This window comes from Manis pentadactyla, chromosome 2 (genome assembly GCF_030020395.1).
Source record: "Manis pentadactyla isolate mManPen7 chromosome 2, mManPen7.hap1, whole genome shotgun sequence".
NCBI lineage: Eukaryota > Metazoa > Chordata > Mammalia > Pholidota > Manidae > Manis > Manis pentadactyla.
Genome location: NC_080020.1, coordinates 201,990,237 through 202,002,843, shown reverse-complemented (window position 1 = coordinate 202,002,843; position 12,607 = coordinate 201,990,237).

Below are 12,607 nucleotides of genomic sequence, written 5' to 3'. Positions count from 1 at the left end.
ATGGCTGGTAATTACAGGTATGCTTTGGTTATGTAACTATACTCCTATTATGTTAATGTGTGTGCGCAATTTAAGTAGTAGCTTAAAATCTATACATGCTGAAGTTACTCTACAAGAAGATATGTCAAAGAAATAATCAATCTTCCCATGTTTTCTCCCGCCTGCTACTTCTATAGCTTTTCTTCTTCCTTCCTAATTACAACGAATTCTTAAATAGAATTCGTGCCTCATATCAAATTTACCGAGTATCATAACTCCTCCAAGTGGTAAAGATACCTCAAGACAAATGCTGGGCATAGAAGCCACAGGGCATAAATATGCAAAGAAATAAAAAGCTAACCATTTCAAACAATAAGGCTTCTCTCTCACTTACCAACTTAACATTTCCCTGTATGGCCCCGGAAGATGACTGGTTAGCCAGAGACGGGTAAGATTCCTCAAGGGAGGAACAACCTAAGACAGGCACAGTCGCAGGGGGGTCATCAGGTGAGAAATTGGGGATCAACAGAGGTGAGGCTTAGAACCTCACCCTCCCTGTTCTGAGAGAAATCTTCTGCATATGTGGATGTTTTATTGCCCTTGTCTAGCTTGGATTAACACATAGTCTACAGGCACACACCTGATCATCTACATTTGCTCTCTTACAACACTAAACTATGTTTTCTACCTTTATGTTGTATCTACCTACCACTTCAGCATCTTATTAAAAATAATAAAGAGAGAAATGTGGTATCCACATATAAATCAAGTATAAAAATCAAATGTGTATTCATATTTGAACTGACTGTTTATAGTTCATAATGCATGAGCAAAACCAAAAGTTTCTGTGATGACTGCCCTTGTACTGTTCACCATGTAACTTATTCACTATGTAAGAATTCGTACTGCATGTAAGAACTTGTTCGTTATGCTTCAGAAGATTGGAGACTGATGAAAATTAGGCTTGGGGTGGATTAATGATTGTGCATTGAGCATTGACTCCCCTATACAGAATTTTATTGTTGTTAACAACCATTTGATCAATAAATATGAGAGATGCCCTAACAACAACAACCAAGAAAAAGTACACACTTCCAATTGTAAAATAAATAAGTAACCGGGATGTAATGTATAGCATAAGGAATATAGTCAAAATATTGTAACAACTTGGTATGGTGATAGCTGGTACTTAGAATTATCATGTATATAAATGTTGAATCACTGTGTTGTACACCTGAAACTAATGTAATGTAATACTGTGTGTCAACTACCCTTCAATAAAAAATAATTAAAAAAAAAAAAAGAACAAAGGAAAAACTGAAGGAACAAAACAGCACCAGAATCACAGAACTCAAGAATGGACTAACAGGTACCAAAGGGAAAGGGACTGGGGAGGATGGGTGGGTAGGGAGGGATAAGGGGGGGAGAAGTAGGGGGGTATTAAGATTAACATGCATGGGGGGGTAGGAGAAAAGGGAGGGCTGTACAACACAGAGAAGGCAAGTAGTGATTCTACAACATTTTGCTATGCTGATGGACAGTGACTGTAAAGGGGCTTATAGGGGAGACCTGGTATAGGGGAGAGCCTAGTAAACATAATATTCGTCATGTAAGTGTAGATTAGTGATACCAAAAACAAAGCAAAAAAAAAAAAAAAAGGGCAGTTCCTGTGAGGTAACCTCCAACGAGTTCTACACAAGGGTATAAAGGGCATATAAAAGTGTAGGCAAAGGGTCTGTTTGTGTTTATACAGAGGATCAAAGCCTAATTGGGCTACCCCGAAAATGAACTAAGATACGATATGAAAGAGAACTTCCAACATCTGCACTCTCTGGAAGACTCATGCCAGAAGATGATTATCAAAAAACCCCAACAAAGATCCACGCACTGCTACAGCTGTAGATGCACTCATCCCACCAGTTCCTGGACTTGCCATGGGAATGAGGAAGGAGATATCTAAGCTGGCCTGTGCATACAGTAAAACAACAAATTTGACTGGATCTATACTGTTGGAACTCAACCAAGAATTTGGAGAAGTGCAAATTGTAGCGCTCCAAAGTCTTACAACTACAAACTATTTACTGTTAAAAGAACATATGGCATGTGTATAGTCCCCAGGAATGGGTTGTTTTAATTTGTCTGATTTCTCTCAGACTGTTCAAGTTCAGTTGGACAATATCCACCATATCATAGATAAGTTTTCACAAATGCCTAAGGTGCCTAACTGGTTTTCTTGGTTTCACTGGAGATGGCTGGTAATTACAGGTATGCTTTGGTTATGTAACTATACTCCTATTATGTTAATGTGTGTGCGCAATTTAAGTAGTAGCTTAAAACCTATACATGCTGAAGTTACTCTACAAGAAGATATGTCAAAGAAATAATCAATCTTCCCATGTTTTCTTCCGCCTGCTACTTCTATAGCTTTTCTTCTTCCTTCCTAATTACAACCCTTAAATAGAATTCGTGCCTCATATCAAATTTACCGAGTATCATAATTCTTCCAAGTGGTAAAGATACCTCAAGACAAATGCTGGGCATAGAAGCTACAGGGCATAAATATACAAAGAAGTAAAAAGCTAACCTTTTCAAACAATAAGGCTTCCCTCTCACTTGCCAACTTCACATTTCCCTGTATGGCCCCGGAAGATGACTGGTTAGCCAGAGACGGGTAAGATTCCTCAAGGGAGGAACAACCTAAGACAGGCACAGTCGCAGGGGGGTCATCAGGTGAGAAATTGGGGATCAACAGAGGTGAGGCTTAGAACCTCACCCCCCCTGTTCTGAGAGAAATCTTCTGCATACGTGGATGTTTTATTGCCCTTGTCTAGCTTGGATTAACACATAGTCTACAGGCACACACCTGATCATCTACATTTGCTCTCTTACAACACTAAACTATGTTTTCTACCTTTATCTTGTATCTACCTACCACTTCAGCATTTTATTAAAAATAATAATAATAAAGAGAGAAATGTGGTATCCACATATAAATCAAGTATAAAAACCAAATGAGTATTCATATTTGAACTGACTGTTTATAGTTCATAATGCATGAGCAAAACCGAAAGTTTCTGTGATGACTGCCCTTGTACTGTTCACTATGTAACTTATTCATTATGTAAGAATTTGTTCTACATGTAAGAACTTGTTTGTTATGCCTCAGAAGATTGGAGACTGACGAAAATTAGCCTTGGGGTGGATTAATGATTGTGCATTGAGCATTGACTCCCCTATACAGAATTTTATTGTCGTTAACAACCATTTGATCAATAAATATGAGAGATGCCCTCACCAAAAAAAAAAAAATAAGGACAGACTTCCAATGGTAAAATAAATAAGTAACCGGGATGTAATGTATAGCATAAGGAATATAGTCAAGATATTGTAACAGCTTGGTAGGGTGATAGCTGGAACCTAGAATTATGTATATAAATGTTTTACCACTGTGTTGTACACTTGAAACTAATGTAATGTAATACTGTGCGTCAACTACCCTTCAATAAAAAATAATTATTTTTAAAAAAAAATCAGGTCACCATTTTGCATGCTTTCTTCCCTCCTTTACTTTCCATTTTTTTCCCTTCCTCCCATGTTGTGAAGCAGCCTAACCTAGTAGCTAAGAGTGGTTACATCTCTAGAATGAGCGTACCTGGCTAGAGCCTTGCTCTACCACTTTTGAGCAAATCATTTAACTGCTCTCTGTCTTAATTTCCCCATCCATATGGGGATATTTATGATAGCACTGTCCTCCTATCATAGAGGAGTCTCATGAAGGGTAATGAATTAGTACACGTTCAGTTTACTGTATGGTACATACGCTTAGTTTACTGTATGGTACATAGGGAAGACTTATAGTTTGTTGTCATGTATCTGAGGCTGCATTCGAATTTTTTTGAAATTTTCCCAAATGTTCTAAGGCTAGAAGGTGGGCTTTGACCTTACTGAAAACTGTTTTTATGTTCCTGAGAATACAAAAGAAGTAGCAGCAAGTTGTTCTCGGGGATGCCCTGAGCTGGTGGAGTAATCCAGTGTGGGTGTTTGAGGTGGAGATGCTGAGGTTTCTGTTTAATAACACAGATAACTGTTTTTATTGGGGACAGGCATACCTCTGTCCTGATTATTGCAATGTCTCATTTTCTCTGTTGATGGTCAGAAATAAGAAGTTGGGGCCCCAGGACATGGGTCAAGAGCAGTAGAGGCGATTCCCATCCTAGAGGGTGGGACAAGCTCCAGCGCCCCAGTGGCAGGCTGCAAGCTAAGGAGAGCAACTGCCAGGTCGGGGTCCCTGGGAAGAGCCTTACAGGGGAGCTTTAGGAGCGGTGACATCTTATACCCACTTTTAAGTTGTCCATTTCTGCATTGTAATTCCCTTATGTAATCCTTAAGCCTTTGTAAAGTTTGTTAAAATTGCAGCCTTATGTTAGCTGTGTCTTGGGAAATAGAAAACAGGTTTTCATATTTCATGGTAAAGTAGATATTAGAGAATATCAGCCAGCTAGAAAAGCCATTACAAGATGTCCAGAGGAGATTGGAGATGAGTCCTGGAGCAGGGTTGCTGAGTGTAAGGTGACCATTGGAAACCAGCATGGATTGGGGGATAAACAAACACCTGCTGGGAGTTCTCTGAAACACCTGGAAAGAGGACAGGACTTCTTGTCATACAAGTTCCTTTCCTTGGCATAGGAGAGGAAGATAATAGAGTAAGGGTGGAAAATCTGGAAAATCTCTCTCTGTCTGTCTTTGTCTCTGTCTCTGTCTCTCTCTCTCTCTATATATATATATATACACATACACACACATATACATACACATATATGCACACATATATACACACATACATATGTATGCTATTGGTGTTCTATATGCATGTGTATATAGAATATATATCAACATGTGGTTTATAGTATATACTTCTTCATTTGTATCATGAGCCTTTCTTAGTATCTTTAAATATTATTCAAGCATATAACAAGTATATAATAATAATGGCCTCTTAGTACCCTATGGTATGATTATGCTATGATTTACTTAACTAATTCCAATTATTGGACTTTTTTTTTAGTTTTTCACTTATATAAATAACACTACAGTGAACAACATTCTTACATATTCATCTTGGCCTATTAAAAAATCATTTCTCAAGTTCTCAGAAGTGTATTTTCTATGGCCAATGATCTGAATGGTTTTAGGCTTTTGAAATAGATTGACAAATTACCTGCTGGAAAGATCACACCCAGAAGGACTCCATAATCACCATATCCCCATTCCCCCAGAATCGCATAGGTGCCCATTTCATCACATCTTTGTGGAGTAACTGGCACATTTGGGAGATGAGCTGTGCTCATTTAAAGAGGCTGGACATAAGAGACACAAGGAGGCATTTGCTTGTTACCAAGAGATGTCACCAAGAAAATATATCTCAATTTCCATGTCAAAGGAATTACCTTTCTTTATCTCCACAATGGTCTTTTCTTAGCAGGTTTAGTTGTGAGGAAATATCAATCTTCCTTACAGAGAGAACTCTCTAGCTTCCCTTAAAGGGAATTTATTCTTAATTCTCCCCTTTCTACTTGAAATCAAGGTGAAATAATCCATCTTCTGGTGGCGTGATTGAGGGAAAATCTTGTCTCCGGCTCTCTCAAGTTTACCCCTACAAATAGCTACAGGTAAATGCCTACTAGGTCTTACATAACATGCTTAGAATAACCATGACTTTAAACATCATTATGGGGAATATTGATGGGAAAAATGTAACCAAGTCATGGATATCACTTACAGGACTGGATTCAACTTAGCTAATGTTGTCCACTAGAACAAAAAGAGTTTCAGGGCAGATTTGATGTCATAGCAATGAGAGGAACATTATAAGTAATGTGCTCACATCAGCTATCCCGACATTCCCTCCATTCAAGGATAACTATAAGCAGTTTAGACTCCCCAGAACCCTAAGTAAGCAGAAACATGTAGGGCACAGTCCACTTGGAACACCTATCCCATAGCTGACCCTGCTCCTGAATAGGGAAGTGTGGGTCAGAAAAGACATCTATACAAGCTTTTCAATTTCTCTGACTTCATTAATTCATGGGAAGTAAATCTCTAGAGGCACACTCGAGGTCTGTTCTACACTTTAAACACTAAACACTTGACATCACAAATCCTCCACTAAGCAGATAAGAAAACTAAGCAAGAAGTTAGTTCAGTTGCTTTTTCTGAATTGTAATTAAATCATGACTAATTGAATCACAAACCTGGACTAGTGCAGTACATTTCCTTTATTTGCTTTTGACAACACTGTTGCTGACTGCCAAGGTAATGCACATGCATTTCAGAGACAGAAAAAAGTATGAAGAATGAAAGTAAAATCCCCCATAATCCCAGAACCAGAGATTACCACAATTAACATTTTGGTAGATCTTTTTTCATTCTTTTATCCATAGATCGATATACATACACACATCTCTTTTGTAATCTGAGATTGTATAGTATAGTTTTGTGTTCTCCTTTTTTCTTGATATAGGTTGTTTCTGATCTTGAACCATTAAAAATAATATTATGAGGAGACTTCTTGGTTCATTATTTCCTTTGGGATAATTCCCCAAAGTGAAGTTGGCTGAGTTAAATAAAGGTAGTCACAGTTTAAGGCTTTTGGTAAATAATACTGACATGCCCTCCAGAAATATTAACCATTTTACATACCTATTACCAGTATATAAGACTACCTGTTTACCTGCCTCCTCCTCTACACTAAATAGTACTTAAAAAACCCCAAAACTTTCTCAATTTGATTTCTGGCAAATGGTATCTCTTGAATTAATTTGTACTGCTTGTTATATATTCTTCTTATACAGATTTATTGGTGATTTGTTTTTCTTCTTTTGTGAAATGCCTGCTCTTGTCCTTTGCTGTGCCTACATTCTTGACCTGCAGTTGGCCAGCTTGGTGAGGCTGGTATTGTGCAGAACACTGGGTGACTGCAATTAGCAATTGCTCTACACTGACAAGAAGATGCCTTTCCCACACTTTTGGCCCTGGGAGGCTTCTGGGGTTCTTCCAAAGGAATGGCCTCTCCTTGCTTTTGATTGAGAGTGGCCCATCTGTCACCATGAACTGTCTGTATCTATCATGTCCCACCACAGGCAGGCTGGTGCAAAATTGCCACCATTTTGGCATGAAGACCTCAGGTCTGAGGTAATCACATTTCATTGTAGCTCACAGACTAACAAATTCATATATCTTCACAAAACTTAAATTCTAACAGTTTAAATTAAGAGAAATAGCCAGCAATGCTGTATCTGGAAATGACCATTCAGTCAAATGCAAGTCCTCATGTGCCTGAGAATGAAAAACTCCTGTTGTGACTGAGGGAACTTTTATGTTTAACATCATTGTTCTGTGCAACTGGAAATGCTCTGGAATTACAGATCAGTCATACCTTTATCAAGCACTCAGTGTGGGCAAAGTCAAGGTTTAGACTAGGAAGAGAGTGAAGAATGATACAAAAAGTTTCTTGACCATGCATGTCTAGAAACACGCACATACCTGCACATACAAGCATGTACACACACATACAATTATTGAGAAAAGAAATATAAGGAATGACATGATCAAAAGCAAATTATTCATTTTATATTTCCTCCTGTCTTTTTCAAAAAATAATTTCAGACTGCCTAAAGGCAAATTAATACAGTAACACCCACATAGACCACTCCCCTGATGAGCCTCACATCAGCATTGCCTCCCTAAAGTCTGGGCAAAAAGGAAACTGCTTTTTAAATCCATTGGAAAGACTTCATGTACTTTAATTACATCCACGAAGAACCATAAACTAGGAATAGGAAACCTCCAGGGCTTTAATCTTGTTATTATAGTCTAAGGGTTTCACTGTGTTTGAGAACCACTGATGACTTCTTATATTTCTAGTTACAACTTATTTTTTAAATGCCTATTCTTTACTCATAGACTTCTGACATTTGGTGAGAGGAAGATGGAAAATAAAATAAAATAAACCTTACAGTTTGTGTTTATTATTTAAATCAGAGACCATTTTAACTTTATGCTTTTATATGATTTCTCTGCAATGTTTTGATACTAGTTATGTGGCTATTGGATTTATATATATATTTTAAAGGACCATAGAGTAGTGCATTTCCAAAAATGTGCAATGAAGTTATCATCTAATGGTACACCTGAAATTGAGTTTCTAGTTAATCAGATTTAGTTTTATCAGGTCATCCACAAGAGCTTATTGAGATTCGACTGTGCTATGAAACAAAATAAATATGGGTGAAGAATATTTGACTTACCTCTGTGTGGGACATAAATTAGTAGAAGAAATAGAGTTTTCTGAGGAGAATGAGAAATTAAGAAGGATGAGAAATTGTTATTTAAGGAGGAGTAATCACATTAGCTTAAATACAAACAAACAGTAGTGGGGCAAGGAGGAGAGTACTGTGGGGTGGGGAAGAAGCATCTAGTAGATAGTAATCTACTACTAGATAGTCACAGTGGAGAGTCTAGGAAATCAGGTTCTTCAGCCCAAGGAGGAAGTGGGAGAGAGTACTTGGTAACCCTGGCTTGCAAGAAAATTGCAGGCCCTCAATTCTAAAAGTTTGTCCCTTTATCATACTTCAGCTCATGTTAATTTTCTGCTTGTGTTCTTCTTTGCTCAGTCATTTAACAGATTTTTATTGAGTACTTGCCATATGCCAGGTACTTTTCCAGGAGCTGGGAATACAGCAGTGAATAAGACACATAAAATCCTGCCAAACTTCTTTAAACTATAGCTTATATTTTCTCCTTCTGCTTTCACACCACCCTCTCATGTCTTTACCCCCTGAAACCTGATTGCTTCCCCCCTATCATGATAAAACAGCTCTCCCAAAACCAGCGACCTTTTAATCACAATATCTAGTGCCCATTTCTCAGTTCTCATCTTCCCTGGATTCTGTATCATTCAATAGCATCCAATTTCCTTCATTTTTTAAAGTCCTTGTTCCCTTGGGTCTGCGACATGGCACTAGTGTGATTTTTCTCTTACAACTATTACTGCTTCTTTCCTGAATTGTTCTCTTGCCTCCTTAATATTGGTGGTCCCTCAAGCTCTACCCTTTGCTCACTTGCATTTCCTCTCTCGCAAATCTCTTCCCTTGATGATTTCCCATGACTTAAATCTTTGGCTCTATTTAGAAATATCCTACATCTATATACCCAGACCCAACCCTATCCTAAACTTTAATCCCACATTTCATGTGCTGGAGGCTTCCATCTGGGCATCTGGTTATGATACCAGCACAATCTGTTCAAAACTGAGGACAGTGTTTGTACCGTACAGAGCTCTCAACTGCAGACAACAGAAACCCACTCTGGCTAACTCAAGCAGAAAATGAATTCACTGAGAAGATAGCAGGTGGCTCACTGGATCAGCAGGGAAACCAGAGGACCAAGCATGGAAAACAGGCAGGGACCCAGGCAGTCTGGAGCACAGAGAGCACAGCCACATTCACCCCACAGGAGTCTGTTATGTTCCTTCCCCCACACACGATCACAGCTGGTCTTCAGCTTCTCAACCACCTTCTAGTGTGGTCCCTAACGTCAGTATTTGTGTTCTTGCCCCAAGATTAAAAGATCTGGGCTAGGGCTTCAAATTGGTCTAGGACATGTTCCTAGGCCCTAGGTGCCAAAGATGACCTCTTGATTCCCTTCAGCTTCCCACAAAAAGAGAGGACTTCTGACAAGGGCCAACCAAAAAAATGGCAATCAACGATTATATTTTATTTTCTCTAATCACCTCATTTCTTTAAGTTCCTGTTTGCACATTGCATTTCTCTTCAACACCAGGAACTGCACCTGGATAACCCCTTTTACTCTTTCCTTTCTGTCAGCTTCTGAGGCCATCAGTCATCCAGGTCTATGAGGGCTTTGTTTCGTTCATTTATTGCCTTCCTTCACATTCTTTTCCTCTTAGACCTTTCTGTAGCTACCCCCTGCTTCAACAGCCTCCTAATTTAATTCCCCACTTTCGGTGCCTCTTCCAGTTTATCCACCCACAGGTTAATTTTTCTATAGCAACACTTTGATAATGTCACTTGCTAAAATTACACTGTTAATAGGGTCTCAGCCTGACGTACAAGGATCTCCACAACAGAATTCAGGTGAGACTGAGAGGCAAACTGGTGCGGTGAAAAGAGCTTGACCTTCAGGTGCAGACTGATGTGGGTTCAAACCCTGATTTTCCTCCACTTTCTAACTGTACACTCTGGAGGCTCATTTTCCTCATCTGGAAAATGGGGATAATAAAAACCTATCTCCTAGGGCATTTGTAAGTCAGCTCTTTGAAAGTTGGAATGGTATTATAAATTGTATTTAGGTTGCAACATCAACTCACAGATGCTTATAAAGGGCAATAGTTCTAGTTCAAAACCTTAAGTAAGGTTGTCATCACTGTGGTTTCAACATAGGCAGGTTGGGATCAGCATGCTACATGTTTGGGGGCTGGCAATCTAACCACCATTTATATATAGCATTGTTCCTAATTTCAAACAGCTGACTTACAAATGACCTTTTGGAAAATATTTTATTTGCAAGTAGAGAACTTCCTGCTTTATTAGTTTCTAGAGTTGAATTTCCCTGATTGGCTGCTTTCCACTATAACATTGCCATTTGAAAATATTTCCCTGCTGAATTTCAATTTTGTGAGAGGCTGTTATGAATTCCCTGTGGGGCAAAGTACATCGTTATGGTGAACAGATGAAAATTATTAGTTATTACTTCGAAGTCTTTCCCAACATCCAGTAAATATGGTAAAGCTCTAGCACATAGGATGAGACTTTAAAGCTTGTTCTACAGTCTCAACAGGTTTAAATCCCACTTCATAGCAAAAATCCTGGGTTGGTACTGGGAAAACTTAGCTCTGCAGCCCAGTCTGGGTCTCTTCTCTGTGCTAGTCATGAATGGCACTATCAGAGCTATCAAATTAATTTGAGTCCGCATTCACCCACTCACTCATACACCCATGCAGCAAATCCCTAGTGAGGTATGTTTGGTGAACCCTGCATTCTCATAAGCTCTTACCAAGAATTTACAGCACTGCTAGTTGCTTGATTCTTTTCTGAGGTCAGAAAGTCTGGAAAGTCTTCAGTGAAAGATGACAATCATGCCAAGATTGGTAAAACAGTTATTTAGTAAGCATGGTATTTTTAACCAGTCTTTACTATAGTTTGTGGGTGAGTGTGTGAATATGCATTGCAACATATTTTTTGTTTTTGTATCCTTAATGGTTTTTAAAAACTAACATGTTTATAATATGATTAAAATAATATAAAAGTGAAAGCCCCTGTATCTCTCCCTTTTCCTTCCTTGACTCAATTTCATTTCCCAAAGGTAACTGTTTTTTTACACTTTGGGGTATATCCTCCCACACTCTTCTTTTTTTCTCTTGCAATAATTTAAAAGTTATCCCTTTATGGTTAGAAGCTAGAACAACATTGTTATTTAGCCTCTTACAGATTTTGGGACTCTTTCATACACTTATGTTAAACATACATTGAAAACAAAGAATCCTTTTTTCCTACTCAGATGTTATTAATTTCTAATTCTGAAGGCAAAAGAAAAACATTTAATTTTCTATCTATATCATACTTACGCTTACGTGTACAACTCCATGACTATGGGGTTTAATTTTTAAAATGACAATAAGACAATGAAACAAAAGGATCAGAAAGCCCAGCATACTTTTAAAAATTTACTCTGCATGCCACTTTTAAAATGTCAGAGGCAGAGAAAGTCAAGAATCCAAAAAGAATCTATACTTACCTTTCAAGGCCATCTTGCTAGGGAGAGCAAAACAAAGAAATCAGTGTAGGAATCTTTTTTCTTCAAATCTTAGGTCAAGGCTTGACAAATAGATGTTATGTGACTTCACATGTATTCTCAAACTCCTGTCACAATACACTTATTTTGACATAGAGGGAAGATAACTATGCACAGAGTCAAGATTCTGTGCATGAAGAGAATGTTTTAAATTTGTATTATTTGATATAGCTGTATTTAGCCTTCTGCAATAATTAGTCTTCTGAAATATGGTGCATGTTTTATATTTGCCTGAATTAAATTGCATTTAAAGGGCTTAAAGTGAGGGGTAAAGGATGTTTTGTATTGAAAATAATCTAAAGATAATCCTTTGTTAAGAGTGAAGAATCTAAATAACTACCCAGTAATTGTTAACTGTAATATATTTGATTTTTTAAGTATGTTTGTTTTACGATAATGTACAGTTGTATTTTCATTTTGAGGGATTTGTGTTAAGTCTTCCATTTTATTATGGTGTTATTAAATGGCATAAGATCTAATTGATAATTATAAAACAGAAAAATTAATATTGGTTTCTTTAAAGAAATTGGGCATTGGTTGTTGAAATAATGTGTTCAGCTTGACCAGTTTTCTAGGCAGTATCATCCCAGATTCTGCACTACCTCTCCGATATTCTAAAAGCTCTCCTTGTAGAATACAATATAATGGGTGAGACAATTATTGAATAATAATTCAAGCAAATGAAAAATTATAACTGTGATAAGAGCTATGAAGAGAGGTATGGGAGAAACTATTTGGCTCACTGTCACCAAAATGT